Genomic DNA, 24,392 nt, shown 5'->3' on the forward strand with positions numbered 1-24,392 from the left:
CAAAGCGCCAAGCGTAGATAATCATGATTTCCTGATGGGCCCTCTCAGTGCCAGGGCGCAGACACAGGAGCCTCTGCTGGGAGGAAGCCGGGCCTTAGAGCCTCCTGGCTGAAAGAGAATCTAACAAGAATAATCTTTCATGTCCTTACAGCAATTTATAGTTTCCAAAGAACGTTCTCCTGCACTCAAGCTAAAACACTGAAAAAATAAGACAAGTCCTAGTGATTTTGGCCTAATAACTAAAGTCTACTTTAGATGGACAAACCATAGATGTTGGAGTTACATACGCACTTAACGCTGGCTCTGCACCTTCTTCCCATTGTGGCTCTACAGATCAGTCTCGTTCTCCGAATCTCGGTTCTCTCCATTTTGGAAAAATGGAGTTCAGGGTACCTTGTGGGGGAATTTTTGAGGACAAATCAAGAAAATGTATCTATAAGATTCATTTGGTACACCTGGCAGATATTATTTACTTATTAAACGTGAGGTTCCTTCTTGGGTTTTGTTTTCCTGCAGAGAGGAGGGGCGGTTCAAATCCTTAGTAGCCAGAAAAATCACATAATAAATGAGACCCCTGGGAGGAGGGACTGTATCTGTGACTGTGTGTGAGAGAGAGAGAAAAAGACAGACAGAGAGCCCTACTGGCTGGGCACAGATCACTGAAAAAGAAGGTCCACCCACTCCTGTGCTCTGGGGGCCTGCTAATTCCATAACAATATTTTTCTAATGGGAAACAGAACAATCCCAACCACATGCCTGAGGTAGACTGTTTCACTAATTGAGCTCCCAGGGGCAAAACGACCAAAACAGCAATCTGGAAAAAGGTCCCACCTCCCTTTTTTGAATATCTGTTTAAAAACAAAACAAAACAAAACCAAAAAACCCCTTCCCATTCAGGGTCAATGACCACTTGTTTGAGAAGTCAGCCAGACCATGAGGCTGCTTTTTCAAAAACATTCCGAAGGCCAGGGAGTCAGAGACATGTTCTAATCTGAGTTTTCCCAAGTTGCTGAATCCTTGAACTAGGCTGTTTTCTTCTGCACCTCAGTTTCCCCAGCTACAAAATGAAAGCATTAGACAAGGTTATTGCATCGATTTCTTCCAGCCCTGGTAATCTGTGATTCTGGTATTCTCTCTCGTCTCCTTAAAAAAATGTATGATTTCTAGAGGAGAACAGGAAATGGCCTCTCAAAATACCATGACTTGTATTCCCTCTTAGCAGATTATCACTCACGTAAGGACAAGGAAGCCACGGGACTCTAGGGGGCACAGCCCTGACTCCGGAGCCGGACTTGCCTCGGCCAACTTGTTCAGCGGGTTTGTCCTATCAGCCTGGACTGGTGAACCTCAATCACAAGAGATAGTGCCAGGTAAGAAACAGCTGACTTCGGTCATGGCAGACAGCATGGTGGTGACCCTCCTCTTTAGTGGAAGAATGTGTGGTATGTGTGCTTATAGAATTCTGGAAAGTATTAAGGGTGGCTGTTTCACCAGATTTGTCATCTTTGATTAGAAAGCATGCCTCCTGACACCATATACACATTAAAAAAACAAACAAACAAACAAACCAAGGTTATAGTTTTGAAGTGGTTAAAGGGAGGGTGCCTGGGAGGCTCAATCGGTGGAAGGTCCGACTCTCGATGTCGGCTCAGGTCACGATCTCACGGTTTGTGGGATCAAGCCCCATGCAGGGCTTGGTGCTGACAGTGCAGAGGGATTCCCTCACTCCCTTCCTCTCTGCCTCTCTCTGCTTGTGAGCTCTCTCTCCCTCTCTCAAAATAAATAAACTTTGAATAAATAAATAGATAGATAGATAGATAGATAGATAGATAGATAGATAGATAGATAGATAAATAATGTGGCTAAAGTCCCTGGGTTCTATCTCTGGTCCCAGTGGGAGCTGCTGCTCTCCAGAGCTGGGAGTGTTTATGAAGTCGAGTAACTTAGAGCCACATATGGGGAGAGCAGGTTAGAGCTGTCCCTCCAGGTGACTTTTCCTTGCAGAATTCATTTCAGATGAAGCACAATCTGGGTTCCCTTCACGCCCATCCTGGCCGTGAAGACTCAGGCGAGCAGGGAAGTCCTTACGTAGCAAACCCAGGATGGAATTCGGCTCTCCCGCCAGAGGTCCGGTTCGCCTCGGACTTGCTTAACACGTTTTGAGGCATCCTTAGTTGGCGAGGTTCTCCTCCAGGAGCACTGTTGTGTACCGGCAGCAGGTTGCTGGGCACGTGGGTTCTTTGTTGTCACTGCGTTCCTCCTCTATCACCTCCTCCTGGTCCATTATGGGTCACTTTTCTTCTGATCTGCAAGGACTGGGCCACGTCGGCCTGAACTTCTTCATTGAACTTGGACTTAACATGAACCGACACCCCTCCCAGGTGACTGAGGATCTACTGAGGGCTCAGCACCCTGAGTTCTGGTATTGGAGCACATCTCCAGAGCTGACCCAGGGCACCCACGAGGACAGGACCAGGAGTCATGAAGGAGATGCCAATATGCGGAGAAGGCCATGCACCTGTTCATCATTCTCCAATTGCTGGTGTTAGTTTCTGCTTCCCTCAGTCCTAAAGCTCCGCTTCTTCATCTAGATGTCTTGAGTTCCCTAAAGCAGAAGCATTTCATACTGCTGAGTATGGCACAGAAAGCAAGACCAGGTGATTTCTAAGGTGTTTTCCAGTTTCATCCTAGACTTGTTCCTTATGCCAGGTTCTCATTCTTTGGGGGAGTAGGATTGTCTTGTGCTCCCTTCCTTTTTCCTCTTATGGTTTCTTTCCCTAGAGTGGCCACCAGGCCACAACATAATTCAGAGGAAGGAGAAGAACTTTTGAAATGCATTCACATAGTGTATTACCAAGTCTTGCCTTCAGGGTAGAGAAGGCATGAATTCATTCAGCAAACAATTGAGTGCCTATTCTGTGTCAGTGCTGGTGTAGACACTGGGTGCAGATGATGTGCTAGGTTTAGACCCTGCCCTCGAGAGGTTTATGGTTTTACTGGGAGACCTGGTAGTGACCAGACAACACAACTGATGGGTGGCTGTGAGGGAGCCCAAGGAGAGGCTCCTGATCCACACAGAGGGGCAAAACGGGGCAGCATCTTGGCCAAGTCCTCTCCACTCAGCCCTAGAGGCGAGGAGCAGTGAGTAGCAAGGAAGGCGGGCAATGTCAGGCAGGGGTGTTGGGAATTTCCAGGCAGAGGAAGGGCATGAGCAAGGGATGCCCGGTGCCTGTCACCATGCATTAGTCCCTGGAGTGTGAGAGGTGAGTCTGAGAGGCCCGTTCAGAGGGGAGAGATGGAATGCTAACCAGGAGCCTTGAATGCCCAGCCAAGGGCGTTGAGTGCACTTGAGGACAACCTAGAGCTGGGAAGAGTTTTTTCAAGCCAAGGTTGATGGTCTGATGAGATTGGAATTGGATGAAGCAAAAGGTGTAATTTTATTGACCCTAAATTTATTCTGATTTATCAAAAAATTGTTCATTAAAAATGAAAGCACTTTAAAAAAGTGCTTATTTTATACCTCCGCCTGGTAACATTATAAGATCATCGCTTCCTCAGATGTGAAATAGGTTCATGCAGACGGACTGAAAGCAACGATCTTCTGGAGCTGATGAATACATGGCCGTTTCTGCTGCCCAGTGCCCTCGTCAATGTTCAACACTGACGGTTTCCTGTGCGGTTTTGGCACTCAAACTGCTGAGAAGTTGTGAGCACATGAGCCTTGCTTATGATTGGGGAGAGTAGCTGGCAAAAGCCCACGCTTTTCTAGTAGAAATGATGGAATTTTTGATACATTTTTTTTCTAGTCAGAAAACAAATGGATAATAGCTATCTCTTAATCCTCTCCTCGTTGAATAGGACGATAAGGTTGCTCTCCTTAGAAAGTGCACATTCACTGGCCAGAACGTACCTGAGTCCCCACCATGTGGCAGACACGACCCTAGGCCTGGAACCCATCAAGACAAGTTGAGCATACTCATCCCTCCAAGGAGGCCATGTTTGTGTCAATGACAGAGGAGCCAGGAGTGCCAGGAGCAGATAGTGGGTAGGGGCCCCTTGCATGCACAGAAAGGACAGAAACAAACCATGTTCTCCACCCTGGGACTTCAGGAAAGGCTTCCAAGAGGGGCCAGATAAGCTGGGTATTGAAGGGTGAGTAGGAGTTGGAGCTGGGAAAGAGACACCCCTAGTACAGGATGTCACTCTATAAATAAGGACCGGTGTTCAAACCTCTGTGGTGGTGGAAGAGAGGAAGTAGCCAGAGTGATCATCGTGCACAGATGATGCCTTAACTCTGCTTTTTAGAAGCCATTAGTACCCGCCTCCCCCTCAGCCTCCCACCTTGTTCCCGACAGCAACTAAAAATAATCAGATTGACTAAGTTGAGCTGATCTCTTCTCTGACCCCCTGGAGGTGTTAGTGAGTGGAATCAGATGAGAGGAACCAAGAAAAGAAGTGGAAAGAGGAGGAGGAATCCATCCTCATCATCCAGAAACACTCCTGTAACAGTAAACCTTGTGCCGTGGCTCTCGGGTGGCAGAATTCAACTTCGCAGACAAGGAGGTCTGCCGCTTCCCAGGGAAAACTGCCAGGGATGTTCCTCTCCCTTCCTCTTAGAGAAAGGTTAGCTATATGCCCATATATTCATGTTTGTGTGTCTGCATATGCCCAGATGCACGTATCTCTGTGTGTATATATACGGATGGGTGCACACAGACACACATCTGTATCACATAGACTCTATTCGAGTGTAACAGGGCCTGGGGCCTGTGCCCTCCGGCCACCCGTGCCAGCTGCAAGATGAACGGCTGCGTTAGAAGTGGCCTTTCTGCCCTGCACACCTCCCTGGGGGTGTTGAGGTCTGTGTGCTCCCGGGGACCGGAGGTTCACAGGCACACCAGGGTGCCGGTTACAGAAGACGAGACTGAAGCTCAGAGACGTGAAACAGTTTGCCCAAGGCTCGCAGCTACTAGGTGGGCAGGAGTCAGACTCTCTGGTGACTGGCTCCCCTCTGCTCTGCCTGTCATTCCCTCCTTCTGACCACCCAGTGAGGAGCGGTTAAGATTCGCCCCTGCACGTGGCCTTCACCTAGAGCTCTGAAATGCAGCACCGGCCCGAGCAGTGACACCCTTAGCTTGGGGTCCTCTCCAGATCTTCTGATGGTAGCACACTCTCTACATCTCACCCCACAGGTGTCTGTGAACATGCTTCAAGGGATGGGTAGCTCACTACGTGTTAAAACAATGGGCTCTGCTTGTGGGCATTGGGGACCCTTCTCGCAGAGCTATCTCTGAACTTGACCTCCTCCCTTTTCTAGTAGGCTTACTTCCAATTGTTATTGTCGTTGTTTGTAAGTAATCTCTGCACCCAAGGTGGGACTCAAACTCATGACCCTGCAATCAAGAGTAGCGTGTTCTCCTGAGTGAGCCAACCAGGCACCCCCTCATTTCTAGTAGGTTTAAACATCTCAGTGGTGAGCAGCTGAAGGAATGGGCACATTCCTCCAGTTGGAGTCTACAGGAGATGCAGACAGCACCATGATGCACCTTCCTCCCCGCTTCCCTTGGAGAACCAGGAGGATTGGCCAGGGTTTCCTTGACTCTTGCGCTTGAGGGATCTTTGTTCTCCCTGACGGGCTAGGCAGAGGACAAGCCTGGCACCTGGGTTTCTTCTCTTCTCCCTCTAAGCAAAGTCCTCACCGTGAGCTTTCTCTCACCCTCTTTGCTGCAGAATCCTGGTACAGGGTGAGTAAGATTTCCCTTGGGTGCCTTCAACAGACATAAGGTGAACTTTGAACGGAAGAAGAGATGAGAATGAAAAGGAAGGAAGGAGAGGAAGGAAGGACAGCATGGCTCTGGTGTTGGGGTAAACTTGAGTTCTGGCCCAAGCTGTGGCACTCACTCACCATTTGACCTTGGACACCCCCTTCCCTTCTCTATCGTCACTATGTGGGAGTTGGGCTTCACTGTCTAGGGCTTTCCCTTTCCGAACTTGACCCCAAAGAGAGTCATGGCTGCTGAATCTGCATGTCGTCCAGCAGGACCTGGATGCGGGATTCACATTTGCATCACCAGCACCAGGAAGCACCTCTGGAATGGGAGAAACTGGACCCCTCCCCTTTTCATGGCCGGTGGGGCCTCCATCAGCCCTGGAGCACAGAACAGCTGATCTGGTCCCCCAAGTCCGAGGGTGGCCTGCACCCCACACCCATCCTGATGCTGTGAGCCCTGGTGCCCTTGCTCTGCCCCTTTGTTCCAATTTTCCAGCTTCTGGAAGCTCTGTCTGTGCTCCTTCTCTGGGCTGGAAGAGAGGAGAGTCAGCTTGTGATACTTGGCTTAGCCCTGATGGCTCGGACTTGGGTGCCACCAGCCCAGTGGCCCCAGGATGAGGGGACTTTATATTACCTACAAAGCGGTGTGAAGCCCAGGCTGCAAGTGGGCAGAGACATTCGGGGAGAGAATTGTTACTGAGGAAATCAGGCACAGGACCTGTCTCCTCCAAAGACCTCACTTCCCAGCAGGCCACCTTGCTCTTCTCCTGCCTATGCTCCTGGCCCAGAGAGAAGGGAACATGCCATCTAACATGCCATTCCATGGGATAAAAGGGGTCTGCCAATGTGATGACGTGCAAAGGCGCGTGTCCCTAGTTTTAGGGAATGACACGTGACAGTGTGCATCAGAGTGTACTCTAGGTGACGTTTGGTTCAGTGGCGGTCAGGTCACGTGATGGTTAGGAGAACACACTGGACCCAGACTCCCTGGGTCAGATTCCTCCTCTCCTGCTCGCTGGCTGCTGAGCTCAGACGGTCAGCACATCCCTCATCCAACAGCTTCCTCCTCTGTAAAGTGAGAGTCGATCGCACCTTCCTCATAAATAAGGTCGCCTTGCTGTTTAAATGAGCGAGCGGGCGCATCTGCTCCCAGTGGTGCCCGGCACACAGTAAGGACTCCAGTAACATTAGCTCTTCTTAGTTTGATCTAAATCCTCAGTTTTATGTTTTATTTTAAAAGTAAGTTTTTGGGGTGGGGGCTGGGGGGCTCAGTCAGTTGAGCCTCCAATCTTGGACTCTAGGTTTTGTCTCAAGTCATGATTTCATGGTCTGTGAGTTTGGGCCCACATCGGGCTCTGTGCTGCCAGTGCAGAGCCTGCATGGGATTCTCTCTCTCTCTCTCTCTCTGCCCCTCACCCCCCAAATTTAAAAAGTGATAAAAATCAGTGGGATGCTCTGTGGGTTCAAGCATTTGAAAGCTATTTATTAAGCAATTTCGGTGGGCAGAACTAGTCCTCGAACGTGGGGTTTCCAAGCTGAAGTCAGCAATGGTGATAAACAGGCCCACATCAGATGTGTGACACCAAGTGTGGCATTAGAGCAACCAAGGCATGTTAGGAGACCAGAGGCAGTGGGGGGATCGCTACCCAGGAGGCTGCTCAGAGGAAGGGGTGGCTTAGAGCTGGGGTGGTGACTAGGAGGGGGTGGAGGCAGGAGACTGGGGGCAGGAGACTGGGGGTTTTGAGAAGGAAGCAGAGACCCTCAGGGCTGGTGGAGGGGTGGGGGAGGGAGAGAGAGATGGCCTGACAGTGGTCATTGGAGTTGGTGTGGGCAAGTTCGCGGGTGGGGATCTGTCCACCTTGTCCAGCTCTGTTTTGGAGGGGCGGGTGGGCCCCCCCCCCCCATGTGCTGGTGGAGGCCCCACCGCACAGGCAGGACAGGAGCAGACCCCGCAGCCCCAACGCCGAAAGAGCACAGGCCCCTCTGTGTGCACCAGGAGCCCTGGCCGGGCCTCCTCTCCTTGAAGGGCCACACAAAGGCTCACTTGTTCTCCCCTGACATCAGACCTCGCCCTCAGGACTTCTCTGTTCTTCTGGGGCAAGATCTCACACAGTGATAATAGCGTGAAAGGGAAGGGAGGGAGCAAGTGAAGGCTGGCCGAGGCGTCGCCATGCCAACCTCTCCCCAGCAGGGGCAGGAAGATGGCACCCCCTGCCACGTGCGCCAGGCACCTTCCGGGTCCGCCCGGGACTGTGCTGAGTTCCCGAGTGCCTGGTCCGGGCCCAGGGGGAGCTGCCGATCCCGGTTCTAAGTGCCAGCTGCCTGGTCAGTCATGCCCCGAATATTAGAGGGTCACGTTAAGTACTGCTGCACACCATGGGCTGATTGTTTTCTGTTGTTCTTTTCTTAAGTAAGCAAGTGCTGCACTTAAACACCTGGGTTTTATATTTTAACAAAGATTCCTATAGAGGGTTTTGCCTTGGAAGTTTCGTAAAAGCTTACTGATGAGAGAGATCTGTGTGGTCATCTCGTCTAGCTTCTGTCTGATCTTTTTTTTCAGGTGAGTAAACCGAGGCTGGGTGAGTGGGGAGTAGGAAGCAGTTTGAACAATGGGAAGAGGGAGGGCTTCAGAGCCATCTAGTCCTGGGCTCCAGGATTGGGATACTGTGTGTCAAGCACTTAGCACGGGGCCTGGGTCCACAGTGGGGCTCGGTACATGCTATCCCTGATTATTTTCCGAACTTGCATGTGTGCCAAGTGAGATCGACACATGAAGCACTCAGAAAACAAAATGCAGGTTAAATCCGCACAAAGGAGACTCCTGATTTCCTTCGTCCTAAAGCAACTGCTTCCTTTCGAGATACAGGCTGAAAAGGAACTTCAAACCCTTAGTCTAGCGCAGGGCATTCTCCAATGTGTGGCCGAGGCCACAGGCTCGTCCGTGAAGGTGAGCTGGCGTCTCCACCATCTCTCCAGGGGGCTCCCAGCACTCCACTGGGCACCACGTGCCTAGACATTGTTTCCCGTTTCGGGCTTCGTGAGGGGTGTGAACGGCAGGGCAGCTTCAGGCCTCTTGTTCAAATAAAAATTTGCGATCTTCAAGTGGGATTAAGCTGCAGCCTAAACAGTACTTGATCCATCGGGGAGGCTGTGAGCCCCACAGCAGACGAAGAGCAAAGCTTTCAAATTTAGTCATTTTGTGGCCATGGACACCAGCCTGGGAGCTCCAGCTGCAGGGTCAAGTTTAAATTGGGATAACGTATGGTTGAGTCATCAAGCGCAGGGCTGGGCTTTAAAATAAATTTGGAGATGAAGTCGGTGAGTTTGTTTGTTTGGTTTAATTGTGGTCTTGGAGGATCCATCCAAACAGGGAAGTCCCGCGGTGACTCTGCTGCCTTCTCTGTGTATTGTGAGTTTCCTGCAGTAGCATCCTCTCTCTGAAAGCAGCGTCCTGTGTCTGGACACCCGTCTGTGTAGAAACAGCCCGTCTGTCCATAAGCAGGGGTGGGGGGTGGGGAGGGGACAGTCACCAATGGAGAATCCTGCTATCTTGATGCACACTTGCAGAGTTAAAGTGACCGACAGAAACTCATTTTGATAAGCTTGGGTTAGCATTTCGGCCCTTTTTTCCCCTCTTTTCTCTTTTTTTCTTTCACTTTACACTCCAACTGGAGTCAAGGTGATTCAGCCTATTTCCCTTGGTGGAAAACGTGACTCTAGGAATTAGCAAAAGCAGCTAGGGAGGATGATTACTTTGCCAAATGGTTGAATCTGTTCATCTTTCCTCCCTGCCCCGGTTGCCTTGGCCCATTGCTGGCTGACTGGTCAAGCCCAGTGCCTTTGAAATGACCTTGAACGGGAATGAAGTGAGTTACGGAGTTAAGTCTGCATCGGGTACCACAGCTGTGAATTTGAACCTTTTACTACTAAGAGGAATAACATGTAGAAAATATCCAGGTCACTGAAATTGATCCCTCCGCTTTGTCCTTTTGACAAACTTCTGCTCTTGTGCTAAGGCCCTACCCTGACCTGGTCTGGCAGTTTTAATATGAGACAATAATGCCCCTTAGTGGAGAGCATGCTTCACTGCAAACTTGCATTTGCCCAAAGGAAAACTGTTTTCGCAAACGGCCTCACTTTCATAATTCTTAAAACTAAACAGGGTACCTAGTTTTGAGGGTCATCTGGAGAATCACATGAGATCATTTGCGGGCAGCACTTAAAACAGCGCTGAGCACAGGACAGAGTGGGCATGAGCGTGGCTGCCCGCCACGGAGGATTTGGGGAAGCAGGGGATGAGTGAAGTCGTCTTCGAGGCCCCAGGGTTTAAGGTCAGCGCCCTCCGTGTCAGCGGTGATATGTCGGCCCGTCCTCACCTGGGGCAGGACTGTCTCACAGCTGGCCCACCAGCCTGGAGGCGGCGAAGCCCACTTCTGCACGTGCACCCAGGTTTCCGCACAGGAATTTCAATTCAAAGAGGCATCCGCAAATGCGAATCCACAGCCCGAGACATGTTCTTTTGTCTTGCCTGTCCCTGACCTTGGGCTTCTCCCCACTCGGCCTCCAAATCTGATTGGCAGGGCCAAAGACAGGGACAGTCACAGGCTTCTCTTTGTGCCAATGGGTCTCCGGCCATCTCCTCCAAGCGGGTGAGGCAGGCTGTTCTCAGAACCCACTTGCCGCCTGTCTTCAGGTCATTTGTGCATCGCTGAGGCCATAGTTTGCTTTCAGATGGCTTGAGCTCCCTTTCTTTTAAGTTTCAAGCGTAGCGTGAGATCCCAGTCTGCTTCTTCATGTGCCAGAAACCAGTTACAGCTTCATTAAACTAGGTGGAAGGGGGAAAAACAGTTCCTTCCTCCCTTGCTTCCTTCCTCTCCCCCTTCCTCCCTTCCCCTCCTTCCTTCCCTCCTTCCTTCATCTCTCCCTGTCACCCTTTTCCCCTCTTCTGCCTGCTCATCCTTCCTTCCCTCTTTCTCTTTCCAAGTAAGTGGCTGGGACTCAGAAGATCCTTGGATACAGACTTAGGCATTCATGCTGTCACTTCTGAAGGCACTTGTTTTCCGTTTATTAGCAAACACGCATTCCCTGATCAAGCATTGCGTCCTAGGCCCCGTCCTGGAGGCACTCACCTTCTAGGAAGAGAGGCAGACAGGGCAGCAGGAGTGACTGGAACTCGGAAGGGTGGCCTGTGAGGGCGCCTGGGGCTCTGGTGAGAGGTGGAGGCCGGGGACACCGGCCCCCACCCCAGGACTGGGGCAGGCGTCCGGACATGCCCCAGGCTGGCTCAGGATATCAGTCTACCTGGCGGAGAACTTCCTTTAAAGCAAGTGTAAGTGCACAGAGGAAAACCAGTCCCTCCCTTCATCATAACCAGAAGACTGGGATCTGCCCAGGGCTCTCCAGCGGAGCCTGTGACAGCTGTCACTCCCAAGGCCCCGCATCCCCACCCACCCACCAGGAGTGCGTGACCTGGCCCTACGTTCCGTCCAGCTCCCGAGCCTCGCCGGTTGTCGGATGTCCACCGACAGTTTTTCCCTCCCGACCTCATAGCCTCCTTCTGCCCGAAACCTTTCCAGCTTATTCCAGCCCAGAGGAGTCACACTGGATTGTGCTCTCAGGCCACTGCAGGCACCGAGTCCTACTGAGAACCAGTCTCTCAAAAGAGCAAATGTTCATGTATTTATTCCTTAGACCATTCACCAACTTTCTATACTCTGTAAAGGACTGTGTAGGTGCTGAGGATGTGGCGGTAATTAAGGCTGCCCTAAGGAACTCAACAGACCTATAGAAGGATTTTATTTTTGGAAGAAACATATACAGGATTTATAGGGTGTGTATATAGATAGATTTTCTATATGTATCTACATTGATATCGATATCAATATCTATATATCTACTAGGGTCATCGGAAAGAAGTGGTCAGTTTAATTTGGGAGCAGGTATCAGGCTGTGGGGAGGAGGAGGTATTGGACTTTGTTGGTGGTGGGGGATCAGCCAAATTATATTGAATATTGATAGACAGTAGAATTTTGCCAACTAAACAAAATCTTTGGTGATAGTGGCACTTTCTAGAAGTTTTGAAAACAGAGCATTACGTATTCTAGCGAAATGCTACCATTCCCTGGGCAAGGTGACTAGACCCCCAAAGCCATGGGATCTATATTAACGTCATTAGTCATTATTTTGTCATCTCGTGGAATTTGGTTTTTTTCCAAATTTGACACGTGGAAGCCAGAGATAGAGCCTGCCTAGGCTGCAAATCATCGCCAGCATAGCCATAATGTTACCGTTGTACTGTTGCATAATTGCAGCAAGACCTGATTTGGGCTTCTAGGTCTGGAACACCACCGGTCCTCAGCTGCTTCTTGAATTCCAAAGAAAAAAAAAGCTCTGCATTGGAGAATGTCATATTAGACCTTTGAATACACACGAAGGTTTAAACCAGGCTGTCCAAGCACTGCCTAATAGAGGTTCTTTGGGGAAGCGTTGTTGCATGTATGAAAATGATTTGCAGTTTGCATGCCTTCGCGTTTCACATTTGCTGCCGCGGACACACTAGGGCTTGAGAACCATTTCTGTCCAGCAGAAGCTCCTACCAGATTTCAGAATCACTGATCTCCCACAGACCAGCTCTGTAGCACTCCCTGACGGCAGCACTGGGCAGAGTGGAGACCGTGTGGGACGCTGGAAAGTGCTGGGGCTCTGTCACTCCTTCCCATATAACTTGCAATCCACGTGGCTTCAAGGGACAAGACCTGGGGGAGAGGAAGTGTGGGGGGAGGGGGATGCGGCTCGCGGAAGTACTGTTAGTGTGAAATGGTGTTACTGAGTTGAAAGGTGCATCCCCGTTCTAATTAGCTCAGCTCATGATTTGGCATTTGGTTGCCCAGATAGATTTGGAAATTGTTGCATACTTCCACGGTCTAAACCCTAGGATGCTGGGACATGGAGGAGTTCCAGATCACTGAGCCAGGCGTGGTGGGCAGCAGATGATAAGGCTGAGGCTCAGAGCAGGAGAATGACCTTCCCCAAGGTCCTGTAGCAAGTAAGTGGCTAGAATGAGATTAGGACACGGAGCCCAGGACTCTCTGTGCGCTTGGTGCATTAGAGAGGCATTACCGTCAGTGGCGTGTCCTGTGTGCTTCAGGCCTCGGGCTACACAATAACCGTTTGACCCGTCCCAGGTGCCAAGCTGCATTTCTGCCCAGGAATGGCCCTGCTCCGCTTTCTGGTTGAAAGTTCCTATGTCGTCAGTCCTCAGTGATTCTTCTGAACTTCTCACCTTCTCCTCCCCTCCAAGATGCACTGTCGATTTTATGGTTTCATACTGTCCCTCCTTAGGACCATGCTCACTGGCCGTGCATTTCCCCACCCCCCACAATGACTCACTCTCCCTCTTCCGTATCCAAAAGACACTGTCTGACCCAAATACCAGATGATCTGAGAGCCTCTCCTCCCATGGGATATGGAAGAAAAAACTTAAGTTTTGTTGACAGAGAAGCTCCATGGGATTATGGGAGTTTTGTTTATGGATGAATGACTTCATTCATTCCACATATACGTATGTGTGGCATTCCCACTATGTGTCAGGCTGTAGTCTAGGAGTTGAGGGTACACAAGTCAGTGGTAATAGAGATTTAAAAGAAAAATAAAGACAGTGACTGGGTGTGGGGTAGGGTGAGTTGAGGTGGGAGAAATACTGTTTTGGATCTGTTGGTTAGGTTGAGCTCCACTGGAAAGTAAACCTTGAACAGAAGCCTAAAGAAAAACCATGCAGATATGTGGGGGGAAAGCATTATGGGCAGAAGGACTAGCAAGTGCAAAGGTCCTGTGACAGAAAGATATGTGATACATTCAAAAAAGAAGAGGTAAGGAAGCAGAGCGAAGGAGAAGTTGCAGGGGAAGAACCGCCTTGGGGTGCCTGTTGACTGTGATAAGGATCTTGTGCCCTACTCTGAGTAAAATAGGACACCGCTGAAACAATGTAAGTAGACGAGTGACCTACTGCAACTTTTTAAACATCAGTACAGCTGCCAGATAGGCAGCTGACTGAGTGGTTGGGAGCGGACAAGAGCAGAGCTGGGAAATCTGTTTAAGGGGCGAGCATGATACTCTGGGCAAGAGGTGGTGGCTTGTGGCTTGGTCGAGGGCACTGGTGAGGGACGGTGTGAGAAGCAGTTGAATTCAAGAGGTATCTTAAAAGTATCGCTGGTGGGATTTGTTAGCTTGGTTATGGGGGATGAGAGAAAGAGAAAAGTCCAGGATAACGCCAGCTTCTGGGGACCGAGCTGCTGGAAGCATGGGACTCTCGTGAACTGAGATAGAGGCTGCAACAGGGCAGTTTTTGAGGGGAGAAAGCAAAACTTTAACTTGGGACCAGTTAAGTTTCAGCTATTTATTAGAAGTCACGTAGTCCATTGGATATAGGAGGCCAGGGGGTCAGGCGACAGTCACGAATTTGGAAGGCATCGGCATGCGTCTCCATGATCGTATTTAAAGTCCTCACAGATACCAATAGTTGTGTCGGAAAGAGGAGTCTTGGTCTTGGCCGAAACAACAGAACTGAGACAATGAAAATAACAAGGATAGTAGTCCTGATGGCAACTTCCATTTATGCATCTGAGTGCTTACGTGTGGTGTCTCATTGTTTCTAAAAACCACCCTTGAAGAGGTTGAAATTATCTGTTTTACTCCTACTGAAACTCAGACTCAGGGAGGTTAGGTAAATGTTGTTAAACCCATTGATTAAGACCAGCCAGCTCATAAGCTGGCTGAGCTGGGATTCAGTCCCAAGTCCGTGTTCTGTTGCTATGCTGGGCATCAGGAAGCAGATCACAGCTCGGCTGAAGAAGTTCAAGGGCGTGGTCTTTCTGTCGTCTTTGAAAAACACATTTCAGCCGAGAATCTCTGCCAGTTTGCTCCCCGGCTTTCAAGTTATGTGTGTCCTGAAGATCGGGCACTTCAGGTGCCGGATGAAATAAAGCCTGAAGGGACACATGGTGCTGCCCACACCAGCACGACACACAGTGTAAAGTCAGGGGGGACAAATGGAAAAAATCAACTAGAGATGAGACATGAGAAGACAGGGTCACACTTCCCCTCTAAATGCCGGCTACAGTTCAAGCAAAGACATTACGAGCAGGTGCTTGTTGGTTTCCTTTCCCGGTTCCAGGGGTCAGAGGACTGCGTCCGTCCTCCTGGACGCAGGTATTCGTGCCACACTGGCCGTCCGCAGGCACTTTGCCCTGCTGTCCCCTCCGTTAGGTCTCGTCACAGGCAAATGATTGCTCTGGTCTCCATCAAGGAGAGTAAAATCTGAGGGGTGACGTGACTTGTCCAAGGTCTGCAGCTAATACGGGATACCGCTGAGATGTGAACTAGGCTTTCCAGATCCCCAAGCTCATGCCTGTTGCACTGCATTGCTCGAGAAAGGACAGGGAGAAGACGGTGGGATCCAGACGGCACCTCAGGTGCAGGATCATCGGGGGTCCCTGGCCTGCAGTTCTGGGGATGGCCAGCAGAGGGGGCCACGCACCCGGGTTTCTGCAGCCGGCTGCCTGAAGCCATGTTGAATGAGCAAATGTCTGCAGCAGACTATGAGATCTGAATGTCTCCTTGGCAGGAAATCCTCGAGGAGCACTGCGGGGTTGTGCAAACAGCCTTACAATGTCCGCTTGTGTGTGTGCACTCAGCTTCGCCTGCGTCGCCCACAATGTTCTGGGTTTTTCTTTTTTTTTTGGATAATGGGGCTCTGTGGACCCATACGCCTTATGCAAAGGGAGGGACCTGTGTTTGTCATAAATGGGCTCTTATATGATTAATAGCCATGAGAATGAGCGTGCAGCAGCTGTTCAGCACCCGGCTTCACCTCTTCACTGAGACGGTGGTCTGAGTAGGCTTTCTTCCCTCGCCCCAGAGCAGCAGTGCTGTATTTATTGCTAAAAGGGAAATGACTTGTTTGCATTATGGCTGCCATGTTTGCTATGCAAATAGGAGGCGCAGAAACTAGTATTTGTAGTCAGGAGCTGACTGCATACCGTGTACTACACCAGCGACGTCATCTGCCTCTTATTTACTCAACAGCAAGTTGCAAAGGAAGGATTATGATTTGCATTTTATAGATGAGGAGAACTCAGATTCGGAAGGGTAGAATGACTTGCCCAAGGTGTCCAAGGCCCATGCTATTCCCTCCCATTAAATGACTCCCTTTCTTCTTCAGGGTGGTCCATGGTCCACACACTTGAAGATCCCTTCTCTCCTTCCGTCTGGCTGCCCATATGCTGGGATGGATGGTTTTAAAACAGACGAGGAATTGCCATTCCTGGGCTTTGGTGTGTTTGTAGTACCTCTTGGAATTATATGCAAAAAAAAAAAAATATGTGAGTCTGTGGATGTGTGCATTTTTCTGAGAAGGCTGATTTTCATCAGATTCTCAAAGTCATCTGTGATCATAAAACAACAGAGTCAGGCACCCAAAAATATTTCTGTTTTGGGAAATGCTTATTTTCTCTGACCTCTTCCTCTTGCCAGTGACTATTGACTCCTCACCTAACACTTGCGATCCATTTGGCAGACATAAATGAAGAGTCTATTACTAGACCCTTGTTTGGCACTCAGTGGGGAGGACTCGGGGGGGATAAAGTGAAATGGGTAACATCCTGAAAACGAAGAGGATGTAGCCCTTGAAAAGAATTCACGTAAAGGTTGTTCATTCAGCCTGGGAGTCCAGGTAGGAGGTTTCTGGGAGGAAATGCTATTTGATTTGGGTCTTGAAAGATAGACAGAGCATCTGGAGGCAGAGGAGAAGGGCATTCCAGGCAAAGGGGGAAAAAAAAACACAGAAGCAAGGAGGCCACAGCTCTTGGCACTGTCCAGAGTCTGGTGTGACCAAAGTACAGGGTGTTCGAAGGAGCTCAAACTTGAAAGAGAGCCTTGGGTCAGATTTTATGGCCCCGAATACCATGTAACAAAATTGTCCTTGTCTTAATTTGATAGCCAGCTTGGAAACATTTATGCTAAAACATGCCTGCCTTATACCCAGCTAACTCCAGGTGCCCCTGGGCCGTGGAGACTGCCTAAGGGAGAGCCAGGCCTCCCAGGGCTCAGCAGACCCCCTCCACCTTCCCCGGGCCAGCCTCTGTTGAGGGTCTTCAAGCCAGGGACCTTATTTGAAAATGTGCCGTGAAGAATTCATTGAAGTCAAGCTGATTGGTCCCTTCAGAAACTGGAAACAAAAGCAGGACCACTTTCGCCTCTGAGATTTCAAGGGAGGTTTGCAGCCCCTTCCATGTCCTTAATGTTAGATAAATGCCAACCTCCTTGGCTTCAAATTCTTCAGGATTTTAGAGTGCGGAATGGCTTTTTGTTAGTCTTTTTGGTACTTACATAATTTTAGACATCCCATATCCCCACCCCTACCTCCCACCCCCACCCCAGAGAAATTTGACCTGGGAAGTAAAATCCCTCATGCTTTGACACGCCAATTCCAGACGGCTCCTTTGGTACCCAGGTGGGCCCCAGTTTAGGAAAACTCAGCATCCGGAAATCTAGACTTACAAATAAAGTGAACCCACGGCGCTAGGGTGGATGGGATTCTTCAGAGCCTTTCACTTCCGGGAAGAATTCCTTTCAATAGCGCCTCCCTGTGCCTCAATCCACTAGGTCATATTTCACCTACCACCTGACAGCAAACTACGGAGGGAGGCAAAGAAACTTGAAGCACAAATGTGGGATACAGCTGCCCATGGAATGAAAACCAGGCACAGACAAGGGGAAAGTCTTTTTTTTTTTATGTTAAGATAACAGAAATGGAAGAGATTTAATTCAGCGGCATTCATTCTGCACATGGCATTTCCTGTGACATGCTCAGAGACTGGTACATGACCTCGGGTGCTTGGAGTGTCTGGTGTTGCATTAGTGAGGGTGAAAGAGGGGGAGATAGTGACTGGGGGCCATATTGCAGCAAAGAGAAGGCATGGAGAGGGGTGGATCTCGAGGAAATGGGAGAGTTAGGTGCATAGAGTTTGGTGAGAGAATGATTCTGTGGAGTGTAGTAGATGTGGAAATTTCAGATGGCACTCAGGTTTCTGGCTCATGTAATTAGTTGAATGATGATGCCTTTTATTGACCAAAAGAGGGGGAGGATACTTGGGAAGGATATTAACCTACCCCCTAAAATAGCTATGCTTTTAGGAAATTCGTTCAGATTTACGGGTGTGGAGTTGAGGAGGGAGGTTCGGTTTGGGGCTGGTGGTTGAGGAGTCCTCAGCATATGAGCAAAAATTGGGAGTCCAGAGGGGTCTCACTTGGGAGGAGGGAAAAAAGTGTGAAGAAAAACAAGTGGAGACCAACATTTAAAGGTTAGATGGGGACCTGGAAACTTGAGAAGGAATATCCAGGGAGAAGAGAGAGGAACAGAGACGTGCCAGCATCTTCTCTGCAGCTCCTCCGTCTGAGGAAGGGGGAGCCGGGTGCCTGTTGACCCACTTACCTGAAAAGAAATTCTGGGAAAAAAGAGATTTGGGTTTTTTAAAGTATTTAATGTTTATTTATTTTTGAGAGGGAAAGAAAGAGTACGAGTTGGGGCAGAGAAAGAGGGAGACACAGAATCCAAAGCAGGCTTCAGGCTCCGAGCTGTCAGCACAGAGCCCGAGGTGGGGCTCGAACCCACGAACCATGAGACCATGAGCTGAGCCAAAGTCGGATGTTCAACTGACTGAGCCACCCAGGTCCCCTGAAGGAGATTTGTGATTCAAGAAAACGGACAGTGTTTGATCTAAACACTGATGGTCAGAACAGCCCAAATTTTACATAACGTCTTGGTGTTTCAGTGTTTCCTCTCGGTTTCTAGGCTGAACTGAGGCCATCCCAGAGAAGTGGAATAAATAACTTGCTCAAGGAAAGACATTTCCAAGACTAGCTCTTAGTCCCTAGGCTGCTGGCTCTGCAGGGGGTCACTTTCCCTTTGAAATTAGGCAGCACAGGCCTGGGCGGGCAGAGACTGTCAGCCCCCCTTTGAGGTAAGGGGCAGGCTGACCTACCAGTTTGCTCAAAACCACGTTCTTGATTTCACAAGTGAAAGGGAACAAATTCACTAATGATATCCCAGCAGTGGACTGGTCTAGCACAAAGCCCGGTTTGATTGTTTCCATATTCACTAACATTTGAAATTGGGGGCCATGTTGACTGGCATTTCCTAAAAAAGAATTGGATTTAGCCTCTGTTTCTCAGAGGCTTTTTGCTGGTATAATATTGATGTTTATGGGGAATTAGCTATGATGAGGTAAGAGTCTATTTTAGAAAACAGAACTGAGATATCGAAAGGGCTATTTTAAACCTGCACCTAATCATTCGGTTCCATAATAGTCTCTTGGCCTTTTTTTTTTTTTTTTTTTGAGAATTCCCACGGATTGCCTTATAACTGGACTCTAGCAGTTTGGATTCCCTGGGGAACGCCACGCCCTTTTGAGGGACACCATGGTACTAATGATTGATGAGAATATTCAAGGCATTTTCCCATTTGAGTGCCATTACTTGTAGTGTTAAAACGTTTTGAAAACACATTTTAGCCATTAACTCATTTTTATTGTCAGATGAAAGTGCTTTAATAGACTCACTCTACTTCAGTTTTCCTCCTTCGTCTCAGAATGAAATCATCTGTTGGAGTCTTGGCAACCCCAACACGACAGAGAACCTTATGACTTCATTACCAAGTGGCAGATGGGGGAGGGCATGGCAGCCCAGCCCAGCTCTCCGAAATCGCTAACCTGGCTCTAGCACATTCCAGCTCCTGGAATTTATAAGCTGAGCTACTTCATTCCATCGGGGCATGTTCCTCTCCAGCAAAACAGGTGCCTCCTTCATTTAGGCAGTGTACCTTGATTCTAGTTGAGAAGTTATTTTTTTTAAAGCCACCTAGTTTGTGCCTGATATATTACAGGCTGATGGTTAACTGGTTTTGCTTATAATTCAAAGCAGCCAAGTCATGGCAACGTAGTACCTGCGCCAGAGGGCTCTGTGGCTACGGGAGAAAGCGCGTGTGAGCCGTCCCAAGACCAGCCTCTCAGAGCTGCGCTCTGCCTCCTGGGACGTCTCCCCGGATGCTGCTGGTGATTCGCGGCAGGCGAGCCAGAGGGGTGGTCGGCTTTGCGGGGCAGGGTGGAGAGTCCACGAGCCTCTGGTGTCCCTGGCAGCAGCTGCCATTTTGGTTGTTGTCCTGATCTCTGCAGCCCTGAACCTGGGGGATCAGGCGGACAGGTAGATTGTCTTACCAGCGCTCCTAAACACGGACAGCCCCCCGGAAACGTGCCCGAAGCCAGAACCGGCCTGCTCTTCTCTGTTCTGCTGAGGGAAGTCTCAGGCACTACTGCATTTGGGAGGCCAGACACTTCTGGTAAGACTAGTAAGACCTCTGGGTAGGCTGGTAGCCGGATCCAGCCAGAGGCACTGGCCTGAGGGCAGACACCGCGGTCCCCTTGGAGCTCTGTTCGCAAGCAACTGACCAGGTTAGCAGCTCCTAGATTTTTGGATGTCATAAACCAGTAAAATTTCAAAAAAAACCTTGGAGATTTGCGGTGCAACAACCACCTTCCTTGTGTAAAACATATGAAAACACTGCTGCATAAAAACGTCTGGATAGCTTTAGCTTCCTTCATGGCTCAGGACATAGACTTTATTTTTCTTATTTTGCCCTTGACTCATTGATGCTTTGGAATCTTACGGATTTCTAATTTTCTTCAGTGTGACCTGTGGGCCAGGCCGCCTGCTAAGTGCTGGGGACCCAGTAAGGTGTAGACAGGGCCCCACCCAAGAAGACCTTGCATTGGGAGAGAGAAGGGATCGAATGTGTGATGGGGCGGTCCCGGCTGACGGCTACTGAGACCCAGTCAACACGACACGCTAGGTGAGCAGAGAGAGACCGAGCTCACTCAAGGGAGTAGACTTTGTCTTAGGTGAGGTCAGCCCAGAGAGTAGGGCGGAGCCAGGGGACTCCAGAAGGCCCCGCCTTCCAAACTCATACTTGGAATTCCAGGGAGGCGGTTGCCAAGAACCAGCACTTCGGGGTCAGAGGGACTTGAATTCCAGAACCCGCTCTGCTCCTCGTGGTCTTGAGCAGGTTTTTAAATCTTTAAGATTATTTCTTTCCCTCTGAAAATTGAGGGGTGCCTGGGTGGCTCAGTCAGCTGAGCATCCAGCTTCGGCTCAGGTCATGATCTCACCGTTTGTGAGTTTGAGCCCCGCGTCGGGCTCTGTGCTGACAGCTCAGAGCCTGGAGCCTGTTTGCACTGTCTCTCAAAAAAAAACAAAAAACACATAAAAATATTTATCTCTAAAAATTGAGATAGTAACAATTCCTCCCTCGTGTGATTGTTGTAAAAATGAAAAGATGGTGATGCAGAAGCTCCCCTCACTAAGGCCTGCAGAGCATTAAGAAATGCTAGTTGTCATGGTAATTGTAAACAGAAGGAGAAACATGTGCAAGGGCCCTGAGGCAATGAAGAGCAGGGCTCCTTAAGAGCAGGGCCGGGTGTGAGTGGAGTCCAGGGTCCTGGGACAGGAGGAAGAGAGGGGCCAGGAGCCGGGTGTCTCTGTGCCCGGAGGGGGGCGGTATCGGGGTGCATATACCCTGCACCACTGTGGAGCAGTGGAAGCATATTAAACAGAGAGATAACATAATCAGATTTGTGTTTAGAAAGAGGGCTCTGGGGGTCTTATGGAGATGAATGGAGGGGGAGCAAGACTGGCGTCCGGAAGATGGGTCTGGGGGCTATTTTCTGCACGCAGACAGGCTCTAGTGAAGGTCTGAATGAGGATCATCAAGGTAGGGACGGGGAGAAGTGTGCACAATTTTACGAACCATCTGTGGGGATGTCCTTGTTCGGGGAGACTGATGAACATGGAGCGGAAACCCTCCAGTGGCAACAGTACCCTGTGCCGTGCTTTTTATGTCTTAAAAAATGGCTTTAGGGGCACATGGTGGCTCAGTCAGTTAGGCTTCCGACTTCGGCTCAGGTCAAGTTCTCGCGGTTTTCACATTTGAGTCCCACGTCGGGCTCTGTGCTGACAGCTTGGGTCCTGGAGCCTGCTTCGGATTCTGTGTCTCCCTCTCTCTCTCTGCCCCTCAGTTGGTCACGCTTTCTCTCTCTCTTTCTCTCAAAAACAAACATTAAAACAATTTTTTAAAAAGATGAATTTGATGTCCCATTTACTTTTTGAGTGGACATAACATGAGATCGAGAGGCAGGATGTCTCCATTCTGGACCCTTCTTTGCCCAAATGTATTGTGGGTTCTTGAACAAGTGCTTTTTTGTTAAATAGAAGCTTTAAAAAGACGATGGCGGTTCTAACAGAGAATGTATCGTTAAGACATTTGGGACTATGACATTGGGATGGATACTTACTATCCCTGACCCCTGAGTTCTGATCTGTAAAATGGGTCCATTAACACCTTTTCTACATTTGACACATGCTCATGGTGAGGAAGAATGTGGCCAGACACGTCTTTGACAAAGACGTGATGTTACGTAAATACACCATTTTTGTCTCCATGATTGGTCTGTGGTTTACATGCTGTGTTGCAGAAGAATGTTAAGATTGACTAGGACGTCGTATCCCCCCAAGTACTGAGTTATATATAAAGAACCAAAGTCTTTGATTTATTAATATCTTTGCACCAGGGATGCTGAGTATTGTAGATTCTGGAATGTACTGGCTCATCCCAAGTGCTCACAGAGCCCATCCCTTCTTTAAAAAAATTTTTTTTAATGTTTTATTTATTTTTAAGACAGAGAGAGACAGAGCATGAGCAGGGAGGGGAAGAGAGAGAGGGAGACACAGAATCCAAAGCAGGCTCCAGGCTCTGAGCTGTCAGCACAGAGCCCGATTCGAGGCTTGAACCCAGGAACGTGAGATCATGACCTGAGCTGAAGTCAGAGGCTCAACTGACTGAGCCCCCCAGGCATCCTAGAGCCCATCCCTTCTGACCGAGGCATTGGGTTTTTATCATCTTAGATCTTATAGGAAAATATTAGAAAAGAAAACCGTGTAAGGCTACTATTTTTACCTATTTTTTTCTCATCTTCTTTACTGATAAAGGTGGTGTTGGCTTAGGAATTCTCTTTCCAGACAGCCTAGCTTCTAAAGAAACCTTCCAAGTGCCTATTTGTGAAGACTGGTATTGAAACTCCACTCTGTTCAATACCCGAAGGTCAGCATTCACACTAATGCCTGCACTCTGCGCTTGGGTCCATTGTTGTGTGTTACTTATCGTAAATAAATTAATCTCCTCACAAACAATGCCCACATTTTTTAAAAACAAGCTCAGATTGGTTGTATTTGGTTTTACATTCTGGGAATACAGGTAATACAAGTATTCATTTTTTTTTCCTACCAAACAGAAACAGAGAAACAGAGTTCCAAATTAAAAAAAAATACATATATATATATATACATATATACACACACACACACATATATACACATATATATACATATATATGTATATGTCGTGTCTGTGTGTCTTAATTTTCTCCTCTCTTTTGGAACTAGAAATGTTAGCAGAGAACTATCTTTTAAGACAGGCTTTGTTTTCCCCTAAGCAGGCTTACAGCTAACTCCGTGAAAGAGGATTTGTGCTCAGAGCCAAGAAAGTAGTTGCAGAAAAACACCACATGCGCATCCCAAATTGTCACCCCTGGGAGATGAGGGCCTCCCTTGGCAGGAGCGTGAGGGCCATCTCCACAGGCACTGTTAACACTCCTAGAGTGACTGGAGAAACACCCTCCTCCTTCTAGACTATTTGGGGAAAAAATATGAAAGCAACGATTTCAAAATTATACAGCAGTCAAAGGACCTTGAAGCATCAACCTTCTGTCTTTGAAGACTTGCTGAGTCATTGTCTGACTGGTGACTTTTGTTCTCCTCTCATAAATCCTCCTCCAGGCACCCCTACCCCCCCCCGCAAGTTGAGGGCTTCTCAGGGCCAGGCCAGATCAGGGCAGCTCACTTCTAATACGCCAGCTTTGGGGGGGACCCTCCGCCCCCCTGTGGTTTTCTAGTCCCTCCCTGTCCACACCAGGGAGCGGTGCTAGTGTGGAACAGATCTCTTTGGAATGGAACAGAACAGAACCTCTTCCAAGTAGATCCTCTCCCAAGAAAAGGGCCTGTGTAGTAACAGCCCATCTGCATGCACTTCCGGTAGATCCTGGCCTCCCAGAGGCCCCAGATGGACGATGCTTTAACCACTGGAACCTCTTTTTCTTCCAATAAACAGAGAGATAGCCAGCTGCAGGGTTGCCTCGAGGTTTGAGTGAATTAAAGTGTGCGGAAGCCCCAGCGTAGTGCCAGGCGCACAGTGGGCACTCAGTGAAATGTGGATGTTCTTGGGGTGCCTGGGGGGCTCGGTGAGTTAAGCATCCGACTTTGGCTCTGGTTGTGATCTTGCAGTTTGTGGGTTCGAGCCCCATGTCAGGCTCTGTGCTGACAGCTTGGAATCTGGAGCCTACTTTGGATTCTGTGTCTCCCTCTCTCTCTGCTCCTCCCCCTACTTGCACTCTGTCTCTCTCTCTCAAAAATAACATTAAGAAAAAATTTTTAAAAAACACATGGATGTTTTTGTCCCTCT

At 49.1% G+C, this 24,392-nt stretch overlaps 1 protein-coding gene across 2 annotated transcripts in view; it reads left to right on the plus strand.

The window, feature by feature from the left end:
* The window catches only part of FAM49A (family with sequence similarity 49 member A), a 101,194-nt gene that overhangs the window by 40,649 nt on the left and 36,153 nt on the right, over positions 1–24,392 (plus strand). For both annotated transcript variants that reach the window (XM_029938267.1, XM_029938266.1), the window contains exon 3: positions 1,220–1,370. The gene's annotated coding sequence lies outside the window, so the exon portion shown is untranslated. The remainder of the gene's footprint in view (positions 1–1,219; positions 1,371–24,392) is intronic.

This window comes from Suricata suricatta, chromosome 4 (assembly GCF_006229205.1).
Source record: "Suricata suricatta isolate VVHF042 chromosome 4, meerkat_22Aug2017_6uvM2_HiC, whole genome shotgun sequence".
NCBI classification, from domain to species: Eukaryota; Metazoa; Chordata; class Mammalia; order Carnivora; family Herpestidae; genus Suricata; species Suricata suricatta.